General features: G+C 45.1%; 1 protein-coding gene across 3 annotated transcripts in view; it reads left to right on the forward strand.

The window, feature by feature from the left end:
- The first annotated feature begins 364 nt into the window (after window positions 1-364).
- LOC143787571 (G-protein coupled receptor 22-like) overlaps window positions 365-20779 on the forward strand; it is a 186538-nt gene continuing 166123 nt past the window's right edge. For 2 of the 3 annotated variants that reach the window (XM_077276450.1, XM_077276448.1), the window contains exon 1: window positions 20438-20695. The gene's annotated coding sequence lies outside the window, so the exon portion shown is untranslated. Of the gene's footprint in view, window positions 791-20437; window positions 20696-20779 lie in introns of those variants that run through there. The other variant, XM_077276449.1, reaches the window with a different exon arrangement.

A 20779-nucleotide genomic window follows, 5' to 3' on the forward strand; every position in this document is an offset into this window, starting at 1 on the left:
TGTGGTGGGGCAGGGAGCCAATGTGATGAGTCAGGAGCCAATGTGGTGGAGCCGGGAGCCAATGTGGTGAGTCAGGAGCCAATGTGGTGGAGCCGGGAGCCAATGTGGTGGAGCCGGGAGCCAATGTGGTGAGTCAGGAGCCAATGTGGTGGAGCCGGGAGCCAATGTGGTGGGGCAGGGAGCCAATGTGGTGGGGCAGGGAGCCAATGTGGTGGACCTGGGAGCCAATGTGGTGAGTCAGGAGCCAATGTGGTGGAGCCGGGAGCCAATGTGGTGAGTCAGGAGCCAATGTGGTGAGTCAGGAGCCAATTTGGTGGAGCCGGGAGCAAATGTGGTGGAGCCGGGAGCCAATGCTTCTAAAGCTATTACCAGCGTCCTTAAGATCAAGATACTATTGATAGTATTGCGGGCCGATGCGGCACATTTCCGGACCAGCTCATCTGGCATTTGCAGTCAGTATACACTCATAACTGGCAGCTAGCTGCACCATTGTGGGTTAATTAAGGTGTGACTCCGCCTATAGCTCCCAGCAGAGACCTAATGACTACTGATGATCAGCACTCTGTAGTAACACACAGACTCCCCGGCTGGGAAACACCACAAGTCCCAGCTGTACTAATACTGAACTGGACGGTGCTTGCATCACTCAGGACCTTCTGACGTGCAAGTATTGCGCCACCCGGTGGCTGAGGCTGTTGGGGTGAGTTCAGACACGGATGTGTGGATTATCCTCCAATGCAGAGATCCACGGACGACCCCAGAAGGAGCAGAACTCGGAATGACGCGAACGGTAAGAGCGACATCTGCAGCCCGATACACGGGATCGGAACGTCGCGCCATTTCTTAGGCTGCATTCACACAAGTATTTGTGGATCTGATGGTGCAGATTTTTTGCAGTATTCCTGTATTTGTTTTTATATTTCTTGTTTTAAAGGGGATGGGACTACATTATTATTATTATTATTATTATTATTATGTTTCTACATCAACAGGTTTTAATATTTGGAATTCTTTTATGTGTATCATAAAAACTCCTACTTTTTTTTTTCTTTTATAGGTTTTACACAGTTTTTGCCGCACGGTTAGTGGATCGTGCCACTTCTGTACTGTATTCTTATTTCTAGAGATTAATATTACACTCTAAATACCTGGAATACTGCATATTTAATACATAAAAACATTACAAATATATTTATATATTTTTATATAGCTTTGTAACATCATTAAATCAGACTGTAAAATTAAAAAAAAAATGACGTATTTATTTGTATTTATTTATTTACATTATTAATATTGGAAATGTAAAATCCTCTGGTGCATTGTCTCTGGGTGAACAATTTCCAAAAGTAACAGCCCCTAGTGCCTCCTTGTGCTTATAAGGAGGGTTATCCGGCTTTTTCTAGACCCTGAATGTTGTATAAATCTTCATTGCTTTTCACCAAGAGGTTTTATAATCTATCATGAACCAGGAGGCCCTGGATGAACAATGCAATGCTTTTATATCTATAGGGGGGCGCTGGAGTAAATGTGTTTCTATGAGGACGTATGCAAGCGATAAGATCGATATTTTTTGCGTGAATTTGGCAGCCGCAGATGGTTGTAAGAGAATCTTCAGAAACGTTGCATGAGGCTTATAAACTGTTTTTGCTGCTCGTAATTCTTAACGTCCCATCAAAGCCGGGCTGAAATGCCGCGATAAAAAGGAGATGATAAAAGAGAGCGATTTGTCTTAAATTGCACGAAAAAAAAAAAAAAAATCCCCCAAAAAAGTCATAAATTGTCACCGGCCGGGCTCCAGGGATCTTGATACCATCAGATGTCTGGGGATTGATGTTACCGACTGCTCAAATAAAATCGCTTCTGCAATAAATACAGATTAATGGCCTCGGAAATCCTTCATGCGCCATAATGGCGATAGTATGTTACTTTAAGACCAAGCCTGGATGACTAATATAAGGCTCCATTCACATCCTTTATTACACACCTGCCCATTATAACCTATGGGGCTGCGCCCATGACCATGTGACCCACATAGAGACATGTCCGGTTTTTTTCCGGATGACAATGGCCTATAAAAGTCCATGAGTCTGTGTAAACACGTACAGCACGCGAAAGGCGGCCATGCGTCGTCTGTGTGACACGTGCCGGGATAGAATGCAAAATAGAAATGCCAGATTTTTATGTGTTAAAGATGTGCAAAGATAATAGAAAAAGCTTAGAATACATTTTGCAAAGCCCCCCCATACTTTATAGAAAAGTGATGGGTTTGGTGCTAAATTGCAAAAAGCTGCAAAGTTTTTGCAACTTTTGACAGATAAAGATAAAATTGTCCAATGTAAAAAAAAATCATGTGCACTGAGCTCCCCCTAGTGGTGGCTGCTGGAAGCCTCAACTCAGAAAACAGACCAAGGCTGTGTTACAAAGTGATGGTCGAAGTAAAGTAGTGCAAGGTTTGAGTCTTACTGAAGCTGAGGGGCCCTATGGTTTATGGCCCCATTTCCACATCCATTTGTTCCTCCATTTGTAAGAATGAGACCACATGATGCCTAATGTTGTTCCCATGTTTGTGGATGACCTGACGCCATGGTAAGTGTCATTGTGGCTCCTCCAAAACTGGCTGCAAGACCAGCAGAAAGATCTATCAATGGCTTCAAGTCCAACTGTAAATGCAAACTGGCATCCACAAAGTTTCCTGAACTAGAGAAGGCAACGCTCACAGTGGCCACTAGAGGGAGCTTGTTGCACAAGTATCTTTTATATGGGTGTGGTGTGAGCTCCCTCTTGTGGCTGTTGCGAGAAAGGCAAACTTTTACTGTTAATGATCTTGTGGTCAAAACTTTTCCAGACAAAGGAGCGGAAACCAATCCATAACTTATGTAAAAAATGCAAAAAAAAAAGCCAAGAGAGCTAGGAATTGTCTTTTAAGCAAGAATATATATTAAACAATATAGAGTAGTAAAGCCAGGTAGGAGTGGGTTAAATCCGAGCACTGCTGGCTTGTTTAGATGCACCTGGCTAACTATGACTAAGAACCAAGAAATGGGTTCCCCCTGTGTCAGTCTGCTGAGTGAGCTGGTGAGTGACCAGCCAAAAAGTGAGCTGCAGTTGGAAGAGAGACAAGCCAGGGAGTCTCCTGAATGGGTCAGCTAGGAAAGCCGAGCAGTCTGTGTGTTGAACCTGCAGCCTGTTCAGTGTGGACTGTGCCAGGAATTTGGCGCTGAAGGGAATACCGAGGCTGGTAGGATCCGCAGTGCAGAGTATTTCAGCATTAGTGTGTTGACCATGGAGAAAAAACATACCTCTGCTATGGAGCATAACCTTTAAAAAAAGTGGTGTTTGTTGTGCTCCCATCCATCGCAACAAATATATCTATATTCTAGGTTTTCACATGGTCCTGGGGTGTAATAGGGGGCACGCCACTGCTGTTAATTGGGGTATTCCCTGGTATTGATATTTATGGGGATGCACACTGGGAACACTATAGTGGGAACTGTTTGGCACCGGGTATAGACCTGGCTGTGCAAAACTAGTAGTAAGTGATTTGTAAGCGTGGCTAGAAATGGTGTCATTTCTGTTGGTTGGACCTTAGATGGTTTTATTTTAATGGTGTATATTCGTCTTTATCTATGGTATATCCAGAGAATTTCCCGTCGCATGAGACATCCAATTCCTATTGTGAGTGCAGTACTCCACTTGGCCACCAGTGGGAGCTAATTTGATGCACTTTTCCTATAGTCCTATAAGTTTTTTATAAATTTAAGAGTTTCTTTTTTTTTTTTTTAATGTAAAATTGACAGTTTTACATCTTTATTTTATGGCGGAGCATTAGCACATTGCGTTTATGTTATTAGACTGTGCATTTTGCTGTGTATTTAGTAACTGAAGTCTTTTATTGTCTGCCTCCTGATTTATTCAGCCAGCGGCGGTGCAGAAAGCGCTGAGCAGGTCCCTGGGTAGAGATGATGCCCCTGGTATAGCGCACAGCTGTCACCTGCCGCTCCCAAAATGTCGCTTTGTTTAGTGTCACATATAGGATGACAACTCTCATCATTCTAATGCAAAAGTAATAGTCCGTAAACAATGACTCAGGACCCCCGTGTAGCTTTCAGGACCCTCCTGACCACCAGGGAGGTCATTGCATCATCCTAATGGCACCATATGTGACTATACCTGGATCATTTAAAGGGACGCTCAATTTGTACAAGGTTTTTCCCATTGAAGTGAATGAACATTTAAGCCTGTAAGATAATGAGACAGAGATAAAGTAACACTTGACTACAGGATCCGACTACATGAGTTTTCTTGTAGTCTGTCACCATGGAGACGCATCACTGTAGCTGCATACAGAAAACGATACATTTTTAATCAAGACTATTTGCAAAGTAAATCAAAATACTGACCTGTATATAAGGCTATTTTCACACGTTGCATTTTTGCTGCATTTTTTTTCTGCATTCGCTGCTACAAAAAAAAAACAGGTGTTGTTGCGCTTTTGTTTGTTTTTGTTTTTTGCCGGATTATTGTTGTCTCTTCTGCATGCTAATAACGTTTAGTGCCCCCCCAAAAATCATGATGCAACTTCCTTAAGGTTTTTGCACCAAAAACGCAGCAAAACCTGATACCTGCATTTTTACACTTACTCATTGCTTTCTATGGAGGAAAAAAATGCTGCAAATACACAGAAAAAAATGCTGTAAGTGACGTCGGTCAAGAAAATAAAACCAAGCTGTGTGTATGGGATTTCTGGAATCTCATAAACTTTGCTGGAAATGTAATTCCCGGGGGCCGAGTATTTGGTGCAGCGACACTTGATGAACTTCAGCCCCAGACTTTCTGCATCCACAGAGGTGATAATATATTACATCACAATTAGAGGGGAGGCCTCATCCCTTATGAAAATGACTTGTTGATATAATATAATACTTTTGCACTCGTCATGCTGAATGGACGATAAGTTAGGATGTTCCCTGGAAGTTACTTTATCATAATTGTATTGAAATTTACATTAGTCTCTTGCAGTACCACTTCCCACCACTGTTTGCTGCAAATATTTCCTATAGATACCTATGCAATAGCGCCCCCAGCATTTTATTTTTTCAAACCCGAGCCAATTTAAATTTTTTAAATTAAAATAATCTTGTTACAAAAACTTCACCCTCCAACACCAGGAAAAAAAAAAAGTAACTTCTAGAGTGATATCTCTCCAAATCCTGGTCCTCCTCACCATATTCCCACAGTCATTTCTACCTCCCATCCACGCTCCATCACAAACTTCCGTAACCTCTCTAACCTTATACCCATAAGCCCAGCCCCCGCTTCCCCAGTCCCACTAACAGGAGCTCTGTGGAACGCTCGCTCTGTCTGTAACAAGCTTTCCTACATCCATGATCTTTTTGTTACTACCAAACTTTCCTTCCTCGCCATCACCGAAACCTGGCTCACCCCTTCTGACACGGCCTCCCCTGCTGCACTCTCTTACGGTGGCTTCCACCTTTCTCACACACCCCGCCCCAGCAGCAAGCATGGTGGAGGAGTTGGTTTTCTCCTGTCAGATAACTGCTCCTTCACCCCAATCCCACTGCCACCCTCTGTTACCCTCCCTTCCTTTGAGGTGCACTCTGTGCGCATCTACTCCCCCTCCAACCTCCAACTGGCTGTCATTTACCGCCCCCCAGGGCCAGCCACCACCTTCTTTGACCACTTCACCACCTGGCTACTTCATTTCCTTTCTGCGGACATCCCCACTATCATCATGGGCGATTTCAACATACCCATTGACACTTCCCTCTCAGCTGCCACTAAACTTCTATCTCTCTCTTCCTCCTTCGGCCTCACTCAATGGTCTTCTGCAGCCACTCACAAAGATGGTCACACACTGGACCTCATCTTCACCCGCCTCTGCTCCCTATCTAACCTCTCTAACTCGCCTCTTCCTCTCTCTGACCACAACCTTCTCACATTCTCATCTCTCTCCACTCCATGTCTAGAGTCCCCACCCCACAAACTTTCACACCCTCGCAGAAATCTTAAACATCTTGACCTACATTCATTCTCTGAATCCCTCCTCCCTCTCACAGACATAATTTCCATACACAATGCGGATGACGCTGCCGCTCTATATAACACCACAATAGCTGTAGCTTTGGAATCTGCTGCCCCACTTACACATACCAAAGCTCGCAAAATCAACAGACAGCCCTGGCACACCAGCCTGACCAAAGAACTGAGGCGAGCTTCCAGGGCTGCTGAGCGCAGATGGAAAAGATCCCACTCCAACGACCACTTAATCGCATTCAAACAGTCCCTCACTACTTTCAAGACCGCACTCGCCACAGCTAAACAAACCTACTTCTCATCTCTCATATCCTCCCTGTCTCACAACCCTAAACAGTTATTCAACACCTTCAATTCTCTCCTCCGTCCCCCAGCACCTCCTCCCTCCTCACTTATCTCTGCTGAAGACTTTGCCTCATTCTTCAAGCAGAAGATTGATAACATCAGAGACAGTTTTGGTCAACAAGCCCCAGAGCCCTTCCTCCCAACTTCCCTACCCTCCACCTCCAAAACCAACTACTCCACCATTACAGAAGATCAACTCGCCACTCTACTCTCAAGATCGCATCTCACCACCTGTGCACTTGACCCGCTCCCAACCCACCTCATCCCAAACCTCACCACAATCTTCATCCCAACCCTAACCCATCTCTTCAACCTATCACTAACAAATGGTGTTTTCCCCTCAAGCTTTAAACATGCCTCCATCACACCTATCCTCAAAAAGCCCTCTCTTGACCCATCCTCTGTATCTAGCTATCGCCCTATATCACTTCTCCCCTATGCCTCAAAACTACTGGAACAACACGTCTACCTTGAACTGTCCTCCCATCTCTCTTCTTGCTCCCTCTTTGACCGCTTACAATCTGGCTTCCGGTCACACCATTCCACTGAAACTGCCCTAACTAAGGTCACCACTGACCTTTTAACCGCCAAGAGCAAGCGACACTACTCTGTTCTCCTCCTCCTCGACCTGTCGGCTGCCTTTGACACAGTGGACCATTCCCTATTATTACAGACCCTCTCATCCCTTGGCATCACAGACTTGGCCCTATCCTGGATCTCCTCATACCTAACAGACCGGACAATCAGCGTCTCCCACTCACACACCACCTCCTCACCTCGCCCCCTATCTGTCGGAGTCCCACAAGGTTCAGTCCTTGGGCCCCTGCTCTTCTCCATTTACACCTTTGGCCTGGGACAGCTCATAGAATCTCATGGCTTTCAGTATCACCTCTATGCTGATGACACACAGATCTACATCTCTGGACCAGATATCACCTCCCTACTAACCAGAATCCCTCAATGTCTGTCCACTATTTCATCCTTCTTCTCCGCTAAATTTCTGAAACTTAACATGGACAAAACAGAATTCATCATCTTTCCCCCATCTCACGTGACCCCCCCCCAACGAACCTATCCATTACAGTAAATGGCTGCCCACTCTCCCCAGTCCCACAAGCTCGCTGCCTCGGGGTTATCCTTGACGCTGATCTCTCCTTCAAACCACATATCCAAGCCCTTTCCACTTCCTGCCGACTTCAACTCAAAAATATTGCACGAATCCGTTCATTCCTCAACCAAGAATCTGCAAAAACCCTAGTCCATGCCCTCATCATCTCTCGTCTTGACTACTGCAACCTCCTGCTCTGTGGCCTCCCCTCAAACACTCTCGCACCCCTCCAATCTATTCTAAACTCTGCTGCCCGACTAATCCACCTGTCCCCCCGCTATTCTCCGGCCTCTCCCCTCTGTCAATCCCTTCACTGGCTCCCCATTGCCCAGAGACTCCAGTACAAAACCCTAACCATGACGTACAAAGCCATCCACAACCTGTCTCCTCCTTACATCTGTGACCTCATCTCCCGGTACTTTCCTACACGCAACCTCCGATCCTCACAAGATCTCCTTCTCTACTCCCCTCTTATCTCCTCTTCCCACAATCGTATACAAGATTTCTCTCGCGTATCACCCCTACTCTGGAACCCTCTACCACAACACATCAGACTCTCGCCCACCATCGAAACCTTCAAAAAGAATCTGAAGACCCACCTCTTCCGACAAGCCTACAACCTGCAGTAACCACCGATCAACCAACCGCTGCACGATCAGCTCTATCCTCACCTACTGTATTCTCACCCATCCCTTGTAGATTGTGAGCCCTCGCGGGCAGGGTCCTCACTCCTCCTGTACCAGTTATGACTTGTATTGTTCAAGATTATTGTACTTGTTTTTATTATGTATACCCCTCCTCACTTGTAAAGCGCCATGGAATAAATGGCGCTATAACAATAAATAATAATAATAATAATAATAATAATAATAGAGTGTGATCCTGATTTTTGGCATCTTATAAAATCTTATGTGGCCAAATTTAGTGATCTAAAATTTATATATTTTATTATGTATAATTATATGTGGATATTGTTTTCTAAATTAAGTGTTTTAAATAGATTTTCTAGTTTAGATTATTCCCTTTAATTAATACTGCTGGAGAATTACATTTCCATCTGAGAACAACACCTTGGACCACTGACAACAGTCCGGTTCTTTTCTCCTTGGCCCAGGTAAGACGCTTCTGGCGTTGTCTATTGGTCATGAGTGGCTGACACAAGGAATGTGACACTTGTAGCCCATGTCCTGGAGACATCTGTGTGTGGCGGCTCTGGAAGCCATGACTCCAGCAGCAGTCCACTCCTTGTGAATCTCACCCACATTTCTGAATGCTTTTCTTAACAATCCTTTCCAGGCTGCGGTTCTCCCGGTTGCTTGTGCACCTTTTTCTACCACTCTTTTTCCTTCCACTCTCCATTAATCTGCTTGGATACAGCACTGTGTGAACAGCCGGCTTCTTTATCAATGACCTTTTGTGGCTTCCCCTCCTTGTGGAGTGTGTCAGTGACTGCATTCTGGACATCTGTCAGGTCAGCAGTCTTCCCCATGATTGTTCCAATAAATAAGAGAAAAAGTGGCACTCACCAGGAAAAAGCTGTGCAAGAAATCGTCCTTTATTGAAGTTTCACCACATGACGAACTTTACAAGGAGAGGCGGTTGGTACGTAAGAGGGTGCGGGGAGTGAGGGAAGGACTACGGCCGTTTCGCGCTCGTGCGCTTCCACGGGTCCTGGACCCGTGGAAGCGCACGAGCGCGAAACGGCCGTAGTCCTTCCCTCACTCCCCGCACCCTCTTACGTACCAACCGCCTCTCCTTGTAAAGTTCGTCATGTGGTGAAACTTCAATAAAGGACGATTTCTTGCACAGCTTTTTCCTGGTGAGTGCCACTTTTTCTCTTATTTATTGGATTGCTCATATACATTTTCTTCAGTGGAGCACCGCCGTTGGATTGCTGCTTGCGCATTTCAGATAACCCGCAACAAATTCTCGTTCTAAAAGTGGTGTGGTGTGTCCTATGTGAGCCTAGTGCCGGTTTACTTGTGCTGTTCACTTCCCCATGATTGTGGAGCCACTGAAACAGACTAAGGGACAATCATGGGGAAGACTTTTTGAGGATATTCTAATTTTGTGACAAGCACCTGTATGTTCCAGTCCCCGCGGCTGCATGATTAGACAGGGATTGGCTAACAAACAGACAATCCCCCATGTGTTGCGTCGGTCTAACAGCAGCCATGGGGACTGGAACATATTACTTGAGCCCCCCGCGATACTCGGATAACCCTGACCATGCTCGCTCATCACTAATTCCATTACTTATCCTGTGCTGATCCTGCATTATGCTCCAGAGCTGCGCTCTCCTGGCTTCCTTGGGCAGTAACAGCTGCAGAGCAGCAGGAAGTTGATGATGGATTTGGCTCCTGTTAACATTTCTGGGGTGAAGAGCACAATGATGGGGGTTGGAGGTGAAGCAGCTGGGTCCTTCGTGCCGGATTCCGCATCTTCACTAAATACTCCAAATATTAGTGACTCTTCGGATGGATGCTTTGGGGTCCACAAGCTGCAGCCAATGAGACTGTGAACCTCCCGACCCCACTGAGGATTTCACTTTAGTAATTCGGGAGAGAACAGATCCGCAGGAGCTTAGTGTCAGACACACAGACAAGGACGGGGACACAGACACGGCTGCTCGTTCTTTACCCCGAGCTGTGGATTAACAGGTTTACAGCATCCGGGGGACAATATTCCCACAGAAATGGCGCATTTCATGAGCTTACTGATAGATCCTCAGTTAACTCATTGTGCATTGAAACAAAGAGCCTGTGACAGCCAAATGGTTTAACATTTTTTAATGGAACCCACTTGCAAAAATAATTTTTAGTCCTAGACGCAGCAATTTAGTGCTGAAGGTATGATGGAGTAACGGTAATCTGTGGTGTCTGGGGGGCTTAAGTGTTGAAGTTCCCTGCAGCGCCACTACAGGGACAATGAGGTATTACACCGTGACCATTTACATCAATGGGATCTCTGTGTCACACAGGACAGGACATGGACACTTACTAACTCTCCCAGGAGCAATGACAGGAGGAAGGCAGAGTAATAAGAGTTCACCTGCAGTACAGAGTATTTCAGGAGAGGCGTGTGATGGTGTTGGAGGCTCTACATAAAGAAAAATAATATAATTGTTTCTTCCTGCAGCCACCACCAGAGGGAGCTCAAGAGCTGACTGCATACAGATCATGCATTCAATGGAATATTAATATAGTCAGCACCTGAGCTCCCTCTAGTGGTGGCTGCAGGTAGTTAGTATTTTATTATTTCCTTTTATGTCTATGCCGACGATTTGACGTTCTGTATCAGAAAACTGAAGCCTTAACCAATGTCAAGATATATAAATAAATTAATTGGCACAAATTTTTGCTCCATACTTGTAATTCAAGACTTGAACGCTTTCATCTCCTGAGGTTCCAACGCCTTGAAACTGCATAGAGATGGAGAAATTGCAGATCTCGCCTTTCAGATGTTGCAAATTTGCTTTCTAGTAACAGCAATGAGAAATGTGAACAGAACGGACCCTATCTCAGTGGCCGGCGCGGCATCTCTAGCTTTATTATTTTATCTTGCCTTATTAATACCGTCTTACATTATCATCATAATACCGCCATATAGTGTTCACCTATGGAGATTATATGTTGCCCATGCAATACTTCCATGTGACGCTCTCGTATAATTGATATTCAGTACTCAAGTAATACCTCTATAGGTATCTTATTAATACCTTCATGCAATATCAAAATAATACCGCCATTCAGTGCCCACAAGACTGCCCTTATATTGCAGAAACAATAATAATATTCGATGCCCAAATGAACCTGAAATTCACTGATTAAATAAAACTGTCCAATAAATACCTTTATAAAGAATTAAAATAATACCTCCCTATAGTGCCCACTGTCCATATAACACTGAAATACAGTGACATGTAACAATGTGTGCACCCTGCACGGTTAGTACCCAGTAGCGCCCCCTTCTGCAAGTATCGCAGCTTGTAAATGCTTTCTGCAGCCATTCTTGTCTGGGGGATTTTCCTCCATTCTTCCTTGGAGAATTCTTCCAGTTCCGTGAGATTCCTGGGTTTATTTATATAAATAAATATTTCTATTATTTATTTATTTTTATTTTTTTTGCCTGAAATACACAGGAAATGTCATCTGTAACGTTAACCCTTTAAGAGATCATTTCATATCCAAGTTGATTAACTGTTCGCGATAACAGTCATTTTGACCAGGGGTGCACAGACTTATGCATCACACTGTATAGGGGTGCACAGACTTATGCATCACACTGTATAGGGGTGCACAGACTTATGCATCACACTTTATATTGCCCATGCAATATTTCTAAATGATAAATGCAGAATTTTTGGTCTAATCGGGGCCCCATTGTCCCATCTGCGGCCAGTTTAACCCCTGACGGTGCGTGCCCCTGGATAAAGCGGTCTATGGCCGACCTCCCGGCCGTGGGACTAATGTCACCTTGATAATAATAATAATAAATAATCTTTATTTTTATATAGCGCTAACATATTCCGCAGCACCTTGATGACTAATTACATTCGTCCAGCACAATTATCGGAATCTCTGAGCTTTCCTGGAGGAGTCGCTGCCCTGATAAATCCGCTGGAGAGTAATTCATTAGTATGAAAAATTAATACAGCATGGAATCGTCCTCCACCTCCGGCCCCCCAGGACTAATTGGATATATGGAAGCCGTACATGAGCCGGCGTGGCGCTCCTATAGAAAACCAAGGATCCAGCATGTACTCCAGAAGATTTTGGGATCAATCCTCCCATGCTTTACACTTCTTCACTGCTCTATCAGGGCACAGTTGTGATCCTTGTTCCTACTTTGATGCGCTGTCTGCTATCTAGCTTCTATCATATCTGTTCCCCATGCTTTACACTGCCGCTCTGCTCTGCTAGAGTCATATGTGTCCTGATAAAGCAAATCTGCTATGATAAATGTTCCTTTTAAAGAAAAAAAAGGGAATCACAAATTTGATCTGGTTTTAAATTTGTCACAGTGTGCTGACAACTTCCTATCACTTTTCAGCGTGTACACTAGGGGGCAGTATCATCAAAGTTCAATAGGTCTGTTATATAGGGAAGGGTTAAGATAGTACAGGATCGCACCAATCACAATCCGTAATAGAGAGCTCGGCTCCTCCCTCTACACCAGTGTCACTGAGCATGCCCACCACTCTCTCCCATAGAAGTCAATAGATCATTTCCTGGCTAAGTTCCTTATGCCTATGTCTGGAACTGCGCTTTTATAGCAAAAATGTAAGATATTGTCCGAAAAGTCACACAAAAAAATAGACCAAAAATATATTAAAAAAATCTGAAACCTGATTTTTTTGGGGGGGTGATTTGTTGTATCGGTGCAGTACATGTGGTGGCCTCTAGGGGGTGCAGCGAGCGCCTATTCTTCCGTTAATGAGACGTTGGCGTTTACTGGAAGAAATGGAAAAAATGATAAAGTAGATGAACCAAATGATTGCTGCTGACGGGGAGATCCATAAAGGCTCCTTATTATTCAGTTAGCGCACACATATTATTGCGAGAAGATGCTAAACGCACGTAGGAAGGCGGAGGAAGCGTCCATACATATGGCGGAGGAAGCGTCCTTACATATGGTGGAGGAAGCGTCCTTACGTGTGGAGGAGGAAGTGTCCTTACGTGTGGCGGAGTAAGCAACCTTACATATGGCGGAGGAAGCGTCCTTACGTGTGGTGGAGGAAGCGTCCTTACGTGTGGAGGGGAAAGCGTCCTTACATATGGCGGAGGAAGCGTCCTTACGTGTGGCGGAGGAAGTGTCCTTACGTGTGGAGGGGAAAGCGTCCTTACGTGTGGAGGGGAAAGCGTCCTTACGTGTGGTGGAGGAAGCGTCCTTACGTGTGGTTGAGGAAGCGTCCTTACGTGTGGCGGAGGAGGAAGTGTCCTTACGTGTGGTGGAGGAGGAAGTGTCCTTACGTGTGGTGGAGGAGGAAGTGTCCTTACGTGTGGTGGAGGAAGTGTCCTTACGTGTGGTGGAGGAGGAAGCGTCCTTACGTGTGGTGGAGGAGGAAGTGTCCTTACGTGTGGAGGAGGAAGTGTCCTTACGTGTGGTGGAAGAAGCGTCCTTACGTGTGGCGGAGGAAGCGTCCTTACGTGTGGCGGAGGAAGCGTCCTTACGTGTGGTGGAGGAAGCGTCCTTACGTGTGGTGGAGGAAGCGTCCTTACGTGTGGTGGAGGAGGAAGTGTCCTTACGTGTGGTGGAGGAAACGTCCTTACGTGTGGTGGAGGAAGCGTCCTTACGTATGGCGGAGGAACGTCCTTACATATGGCGGAGGAAGCGTCTTTACGTGTGGTGGAGGAAGCGTCCTTACGTGTGGTGGAGGAGGAAGTGTCCTTACGTGTGGAGGAGGAAGCGTCCTTACGTATGGCGGAGGAACGTCCTTACATATGGCGGAGGAAGCGTCTTTATGTGTGGTGGAGGAAGCGTCCTTACGTGTGGCGGAGGAACGTCCTTACATATGGTGGCTTTCTACGTAAAGAATTTTCTGTGGCTGTGACCCTGTTTACACAATGTGGCCTAACACGAGGGGTCTCATCCTCTCCTTTACTCCCCCCTTCCGTCCTGATCCATCATCTCAGTATCTGCACGTCCTCGTCACTCCGGGGGTCAGCATTTCACTCCGGGGTCAGCATTGACGTGAAACTTCTTTACAGCTGTAAATTCTAGTGGAACTGAGGATTTAAAGTGACGGAAAATTCTAAATAAGAAGTAATCATAGTTCAGAGTGCAATTTAAAAAAAAAAAAAAAAAAAGGGCAAATTCCCACCTGTTGGAACTGTCTGACCCCTTTTATTTTTGAACCATGGTGCAGAAATCGATTGATTGATGAAGGTTCTGCTTGCAAGACCTCCAGTAACAGCGGCCACTATAGGGGAAATGTAGTATTACATGTAGCCATTCACACATAGAAGCTGAACACTGCTAGCAACTCTCTGGCTTCATTAAAGGGACCATTAAGTGGAGGATTTTCTTCTACTATATCCATATACTCTATTAGTGCAACTCTGTAGTTTAGCCATTAGTTAAGGATAAATCTAATCCTGGGGTATGAAGACAGTGACCTTTCATATTTCTACATTTTTCTAACCATTATTAGGGTTAGACTTGGGGCTAGGGCTGTGTCTTAGTGCTAGGATTGGGTTAGAGCTAGGGTTAGATTTAGGGCTGGGGTTAGTCTTGGTGCTAGGGATTGGGTTAGGGTTAGTCTTGGCACTAGGGATTGGGTTAGGGTTAGTCTTGGTGCTAGGGATTGGGTTAGGGTTAGTCGTGGCACTAGGGATTGGGTTAGGTTTAGTCGTGGCGCTATGGATTGGGTTAAGGTTAGTCTTCGCACTAGGGATTAGGTTAGGGTTAGTCTTGGCACTAGGGATTGGGTTAGGATTAGTCTTGGCGCTAGCGATTGGGTTAGGGTTAGTCTTGGCACTAGGGATTGGGTTAGCGTTAGTCTTGGCACTAGGGATTGCTTGGGTTAAGGTTAGAATTGGCACTAGGGATTGGGTTAGGGTTAGTCTTGGCACTAGGGATTAGGTTAGGGTTAGTCTTGGCACTAGCGATTGGGTTAGGGTTAGTCTTGGTGCTAGCGATTGGGTTAGGGTTAAGGTTCGACTTAGTGATAAGGAAATAAAATTACTTTTTTTTCATCTATTTTCTACTTTTTTAAAATGTAGCTTTCCATTTTAAACATTTTATTAAAAAGTAGAAAATAACATAAAAGGTCAAAGCGCAAAATATAAATGACCTACTGTAATTTGTCCTCAAATTACAATCTCCTTACTTGGGGAGGGGTCCATAGTGGCTTGATGGAAAATACTCCAAAAGCATTAACTCTTCACGGGTTAGACTTGCCTCTGGATTCCTGCCCCCCGCTACATGACTGAGCTCCACTGCATAGACCATTAGCTTGGCCCTTTTTCTATTAGATTTCCAAGCCAAGAGGTCATGTATGAAGAGAAGATCCTTCTGCTCAATGCCAGGTGGCAGCAGAAATGGTGTAAAGCCTTCGTTGCTGAATTCCAAGCGGTGCAGGAAAGTCTAGTTATGGGATGTCTTTGGTGATTTTTCATGGTTCAGGTTGGGCTTCATAGTTTCTGTGACCACTATGGGCCCCTGAGCTGTTGGGGCCCTCTTGTATTTTATGTAACACGTTTTAGGAAAATGGACATTAGAATGTTAGAGAAGACGACTTCACCCGTTACTGAGATCTTATAGAAAATATGTGTAGTGAAGGGACGCTCAGGAGGTCTGAAGTGTCGCCCAGCGGTATAATCCGTCCGTCAGGTGGTGGCCCCCGTACTGCAGCGCGGCTGTCGGTGATGGTGATTGACGGCTCATGGGGCAGCAGAGACGCCACGTCCGGCTCATCGCATCCTCCGGCAACGGGCAGATCAGACAAGTCTTCATTGATCGTCTTGTGTGATTGATGCTTCGTCAATAATTATCACAAAACTTCCTTGGCGGCAAATACTAATATCACTGCCGGCCAGTCAGGTCCACAAGTTACAGGATTTCCATGATCTGGTAAAACTTGAATCACATGGAGGCTGGAGCCGTCTCGGCTGTGGTATTATAGACACCAGCCATTGTTACACATCTGTCTCTCTATTCTTTCTTTCTCTTTTTGTTTCTCTCTTTCTCATTCTCTCTTTTTCTTTCTTTATTTCTCTTTCTCTCTTTTTTTCTTTCTCTCTTTTCCTCTTTTTCTTTCTCTCTTTTCCTCTTTTTCTTTCTCTCTTTTCCTCTTTTTCTTTCTCTTTTCCTCTTTTTCTTTCTCTCTTTTCCTCTTTTTCTTTCTCTCTTTTCCTCTTTTTCTTTCTCTCTTTTCCTCTTTTTCTTTCTCTTTTTCTTTCATTCTTTCGCTTTTTTTCTTTCTCTTTCTTTCTCTCTTTTTCTTTCTTTCTTTCTCTTTTCTTTCTGTCTTTTTCTTTCTCTTTCACTCTTTCTTTCTTTCTCTTTTTTCTTTTTTTTTTCTTTTTTTTGTCTTTCTCTCTTTTTCATTCTCTTTTGCTTTCCCTTTTTCTCTCTCATTCTCTCTTGCTCTGCACAGATGTGCCTACATTGCTCTGTGCATTTGTCTCATCTCTGAGTTTGTCAGTTTTATCCAATTTTGTCTAATTGATGAAGGATATAATAAACGTCTTCTGTCTTATCCTAAAAAGAGAATTAATGTGTCCTCTCCTGTTTGTGTTATCCTCTACATAGCTGCTCTTAAAGGGGCAGTACACTATAGAGAACAGCCATATTATGGCGAGCTGGCGAAATATTACATAAATGGGTACAGTCAGGTCTCTCCAGTGCCACAGACTGAACGGCTTGCCCTGCTGTCCTAGGGTGTAATCGCCGTATCTTGGAAGGGGCTATCGATTATAGGGGGCACAGCGGCTGGCATTACTATTGTCACCTGGTGGGTAAATGAAACTGTTGGTCACTCGCTGGGCACTGTGGTTGGATGGCATTGTTGTAGTGATACGTGATTGACCCTATTATTGGGGCACTGTGGTTGGATGACCCTGTTATAAGGACACTCTGCTGTCACTGTTAAGGGGCCACTACATGTTCGATGGTACTGTTACCCTATAAGTAATCAAAGCTGGGGCTGCTATGGGGGCACTATAACTGATGCTGTCCTTAGAGATCTGTAGACGGATGGCAATGTTTTTGGGACCCTCAGCTGACATAATTATGGGGGCACTGTAGCTGGCACTGTGGGCTCTGCACCTGTGACCAAGCTAACTGAATCATAGCAGAGCTTAGATATAGAGTAATAATTTATTTATGAGACGCAGGAAGTTTCCGGTTACAAATAACCGCGTGGAGGGGATTATGGCGCCTCATACCCCCAAAAGCCACATAGAATAACACAGATCTACGGAAATTATAAGAAAATGCAATACCAAACATAACCACAGGGGGCGCTGCGAGGTGAGCGAATATTGTGAAGTGAAATTTGTACATTTTGCTTATCAGATGTGAACAGAGCAGAGAAAGCGCCATAGGTGCGAGTGTGACCCAGTGTGTCCTGTATACGCCGGGCACCTGTCTTTTACCGTAGATGCAATGATATATTGTCCTAATAATGCATGTAAAACGCCGCCATCTATAGCTCTATCAAATCTAAGGAAAAAATGGCTGCAGTCATGCTTACACCATTAAAGTGAAAAAAATTAAATTTTTTTTCATTCACTTTTTGCCTGTGTGTATATATGTAGATTGTGTGTGAAGTATTCTTTCAACTATTTGTGTGAATATGTTTTTGGCTTGTGTATATATCTGTATAGAATGTAACTGTGTGTAATTGGAGGTGTATGTAACTGCATGTGCATATATAGGTGTGTAAGTGGGTGTATACAGTGACATGTAAAAGTCTGGGCACCCCTGGTCAAAATGACTGTTATTGTGAACAGTTAATCAAGTTGATGAAATGATCTCTGAAAGGGCTGAAAAAAAGTTTTTCATTTTTTTTTTTAAATTTTTAAAATTATAAAAAGGAAAATTGGCCGATTCAAAACTTTGTGCACCCTGCACGGTTAGTACCCAGTAGCGCCCCCTTTTGCAAGTATTACAGCTTGTAAATACTTTTTGTAGCCAAACGAGTCTTTTAATTCTTGTTTGATGGATTTTCATCCATTCTTCCTTGGAGAATGTTTCCAGTTCTGTGAGATTCCTGGGGCGTCTTCCATCCTCTGCTATTTTGAGGTCTAGACACAGGTTTTCAATGATGCTCTGATCAGGGGACTGTGATGGATATACACTGCTCAAAAGAATAAAGGGAACACTTAAACAACAGACTATAACTGCAAGTAAATCAAACTTCTGTGAAATCAAACTGTCCACTTAGGAAGCAACACTGATTGACAATCAATTTCACATGCTGTTGTGCAAATGGAATAGAAAACAGATGGAAATTATTGGCAATTATCAAGACACTGAATAAAGGAGCGGTTCTCTAAAGGAGGTGGGGACCACAGACCACATCTCAGTACCAATGCTTTCTGGCTGATGTTCTGGTCACTTTTGAATGTTGGTTGTGCTTTCACACTCGTGGTAGCATGAGACAGACTCTACAACCCACACAAGTGGCTCAGGTAGTGCAGCTCATCCAGGATGGCACATCAATACGAGCTGTGGCAAGAAGGTTTGCTATGTCTGTCAGTGTACTGTCCAGAGGCTGGAGGCGCTACCAGGAGACAGGCCAGTACACCAGGAGAAGTGGAGGGGGCTGTAGGAGGGCAACAACCCAGCAGCAGGACCGCTACCTCAGCCTTTGTGCACGGAGGAACAGGAGGAGCACTGCCAGAGCCCTGCAAAATGACTTCCAGCAGGCCACAAATGTGCATGTGTCTGCACAAACGGTTAGAAACCGACTCCATGAGGATGGTCTGAGGGCCCGACGTCCACAGATGGGGGTTGTGCTCACAGCCCAACACCATGCAGGACTCTTGGCATTTGCCACAGTACCCCAGGATTGGCAAATTCGCCACTGGCGCCGTGCTCTTCACAGATGAAAGCAGGTTCACACTGAGCACATGTGACAGATGTGACAGAGTCTGGAGACGCCGTGGAGAGCGATCTTCTGCCTGCAACATCCTTTTGCATGACAGGATAGGCAGTGGGTCAGTAATGGTGTGGGGTGGCACTTCTTTGGAGGGCCGCACAGCCCACCCTCGCCTGACTGCCATTAGGTACCGAGATGAGATCCTCAGACCCCTTGTGAGAACCTATGCTGGTGCGGTTGGCCTTGGGTTCCTCCTGAAGCAGGACAATGCCAGACTTCATGTGGCTGGAGTGTGTCAGCAGTTCCTGCAAGATGAAGGCATTGAAGCTATGGACTGGTCCGCCCATTCCCCAGACCTGAATCCGATTGAACACATCTGGGACATCATGTCTCGCACCATCCACCAGCGTCACGTTGCACCACAGACAGTCTAGGAGTTGGCGGATGCTTTAGTCCAGGTCTGGGAGGAGATCCCTCAGGAGACCATCCACCGCCTTATCAGGAGCATGCCCAGGCGTTGTAGGGAGATCATACAGGCACGTGGAGGCCACACACACTACTGAGCATCATTTTGACTTGTTTTAAGGACATTACAATTCTACTTTAATTTTGTGTGTGACTCCAAATCCAGGCCTCCATTGGTTAATAAATTTGATTTCCATTGATGATTTTTGTGTGATTTTGCTGTCAGCACATTCAACTTTGTGCAGAACAAACTATTCAATGAGAATATTTCATTCATTCAGATCTAGGACGTGTTATTTGAGTGTTCCCTTAATTTTTTTGAGCAGTGTATATGTATGTGTGTATGGATGAATGTGTGTGTGTGTGTGTGTGTGTGTGTGTGTGTGTGTGTGTGTGTGTGTTTGGATGGGGGTGTGTGTATATGTATGGATGGATGTGTGTGTATGGATGTGTGTGTGGATGTGTGTGTATATGTATGGATGTGTGTGTATGGATGTGTATATGTATGTATGGATGTGTGTGTGGATGGATGGATGTGTATATGGATGTGTGTGTATATGGATGGATGTGTGTGTGTGTATGGATGTGTGTGTGTATATGTATGTACGGAGATGTGTATGTATCTGTGTATGTATCTGTGTATGGATGGATGTGTATATGTATGTGTGGATGGATGGATGTGTGTGTGGATGTGTGTGTATATGGATGTGTGTGTATATGTATGGATGTGTGTGTGGATGGATGGATGTGTGTGTATATGTATGGATGTGTGTGTGTTTTGGAGCATGTGAGTTAGTTTGGGGAGGGGGTGATGCAGTGTAGTAAGTGGAGGGAGTTGAGAGAATAGATGGAGAGGAATATGGAGAGAGGGAGGGCTGTAGTGGGAAGAACAGAGGAAGGCGAGAGAAGGAGGGATAGGAGGGATTGCAGCGCTGCAGCGCACACACAGGACACACACACCTGCAGCACATCCCCGGCCCGGGAGCAGCAGGAGCGGAGGCGTCTCAGCACCAGTCACACCTGTCACCACAGCCTGGGGTGAAGGAGGAGACCCCTGCATCATGGCACTAAAGCCCCCACTACTATAGACACCTGACATCCCTGGGGAACGGCTTGGCCCCCAAACTTCACCCCCAGCTGCCCACCAGGCCAACAGCAGGGTCTGCACCTCCAAGGTAAGTGACAGATGTGCTACCTCACCCCCCACTTCCTACTGGGAGAGATGTAGCAGAGCTGAGTTGGTCATTGGCCACCACTTA

The sequence above is a fragment of the Ranitomeya variabilis genome, chromosome 8 (genome assembly GCF_051348905.1).
Source record: "Ranitomeya variabilis isolate aRanVar5 chromosome 8, aRanVar5.hap1, whole genome shotgun sequence".
In the NCBI taxonomy this organism is placed as follows: domain Eukaryota; kingdom Metazoa; phylum Chordata; class Amphibia; order Anura; family Dendrobatidae; genus Ranitomeya; species Ranitomeya variabilis.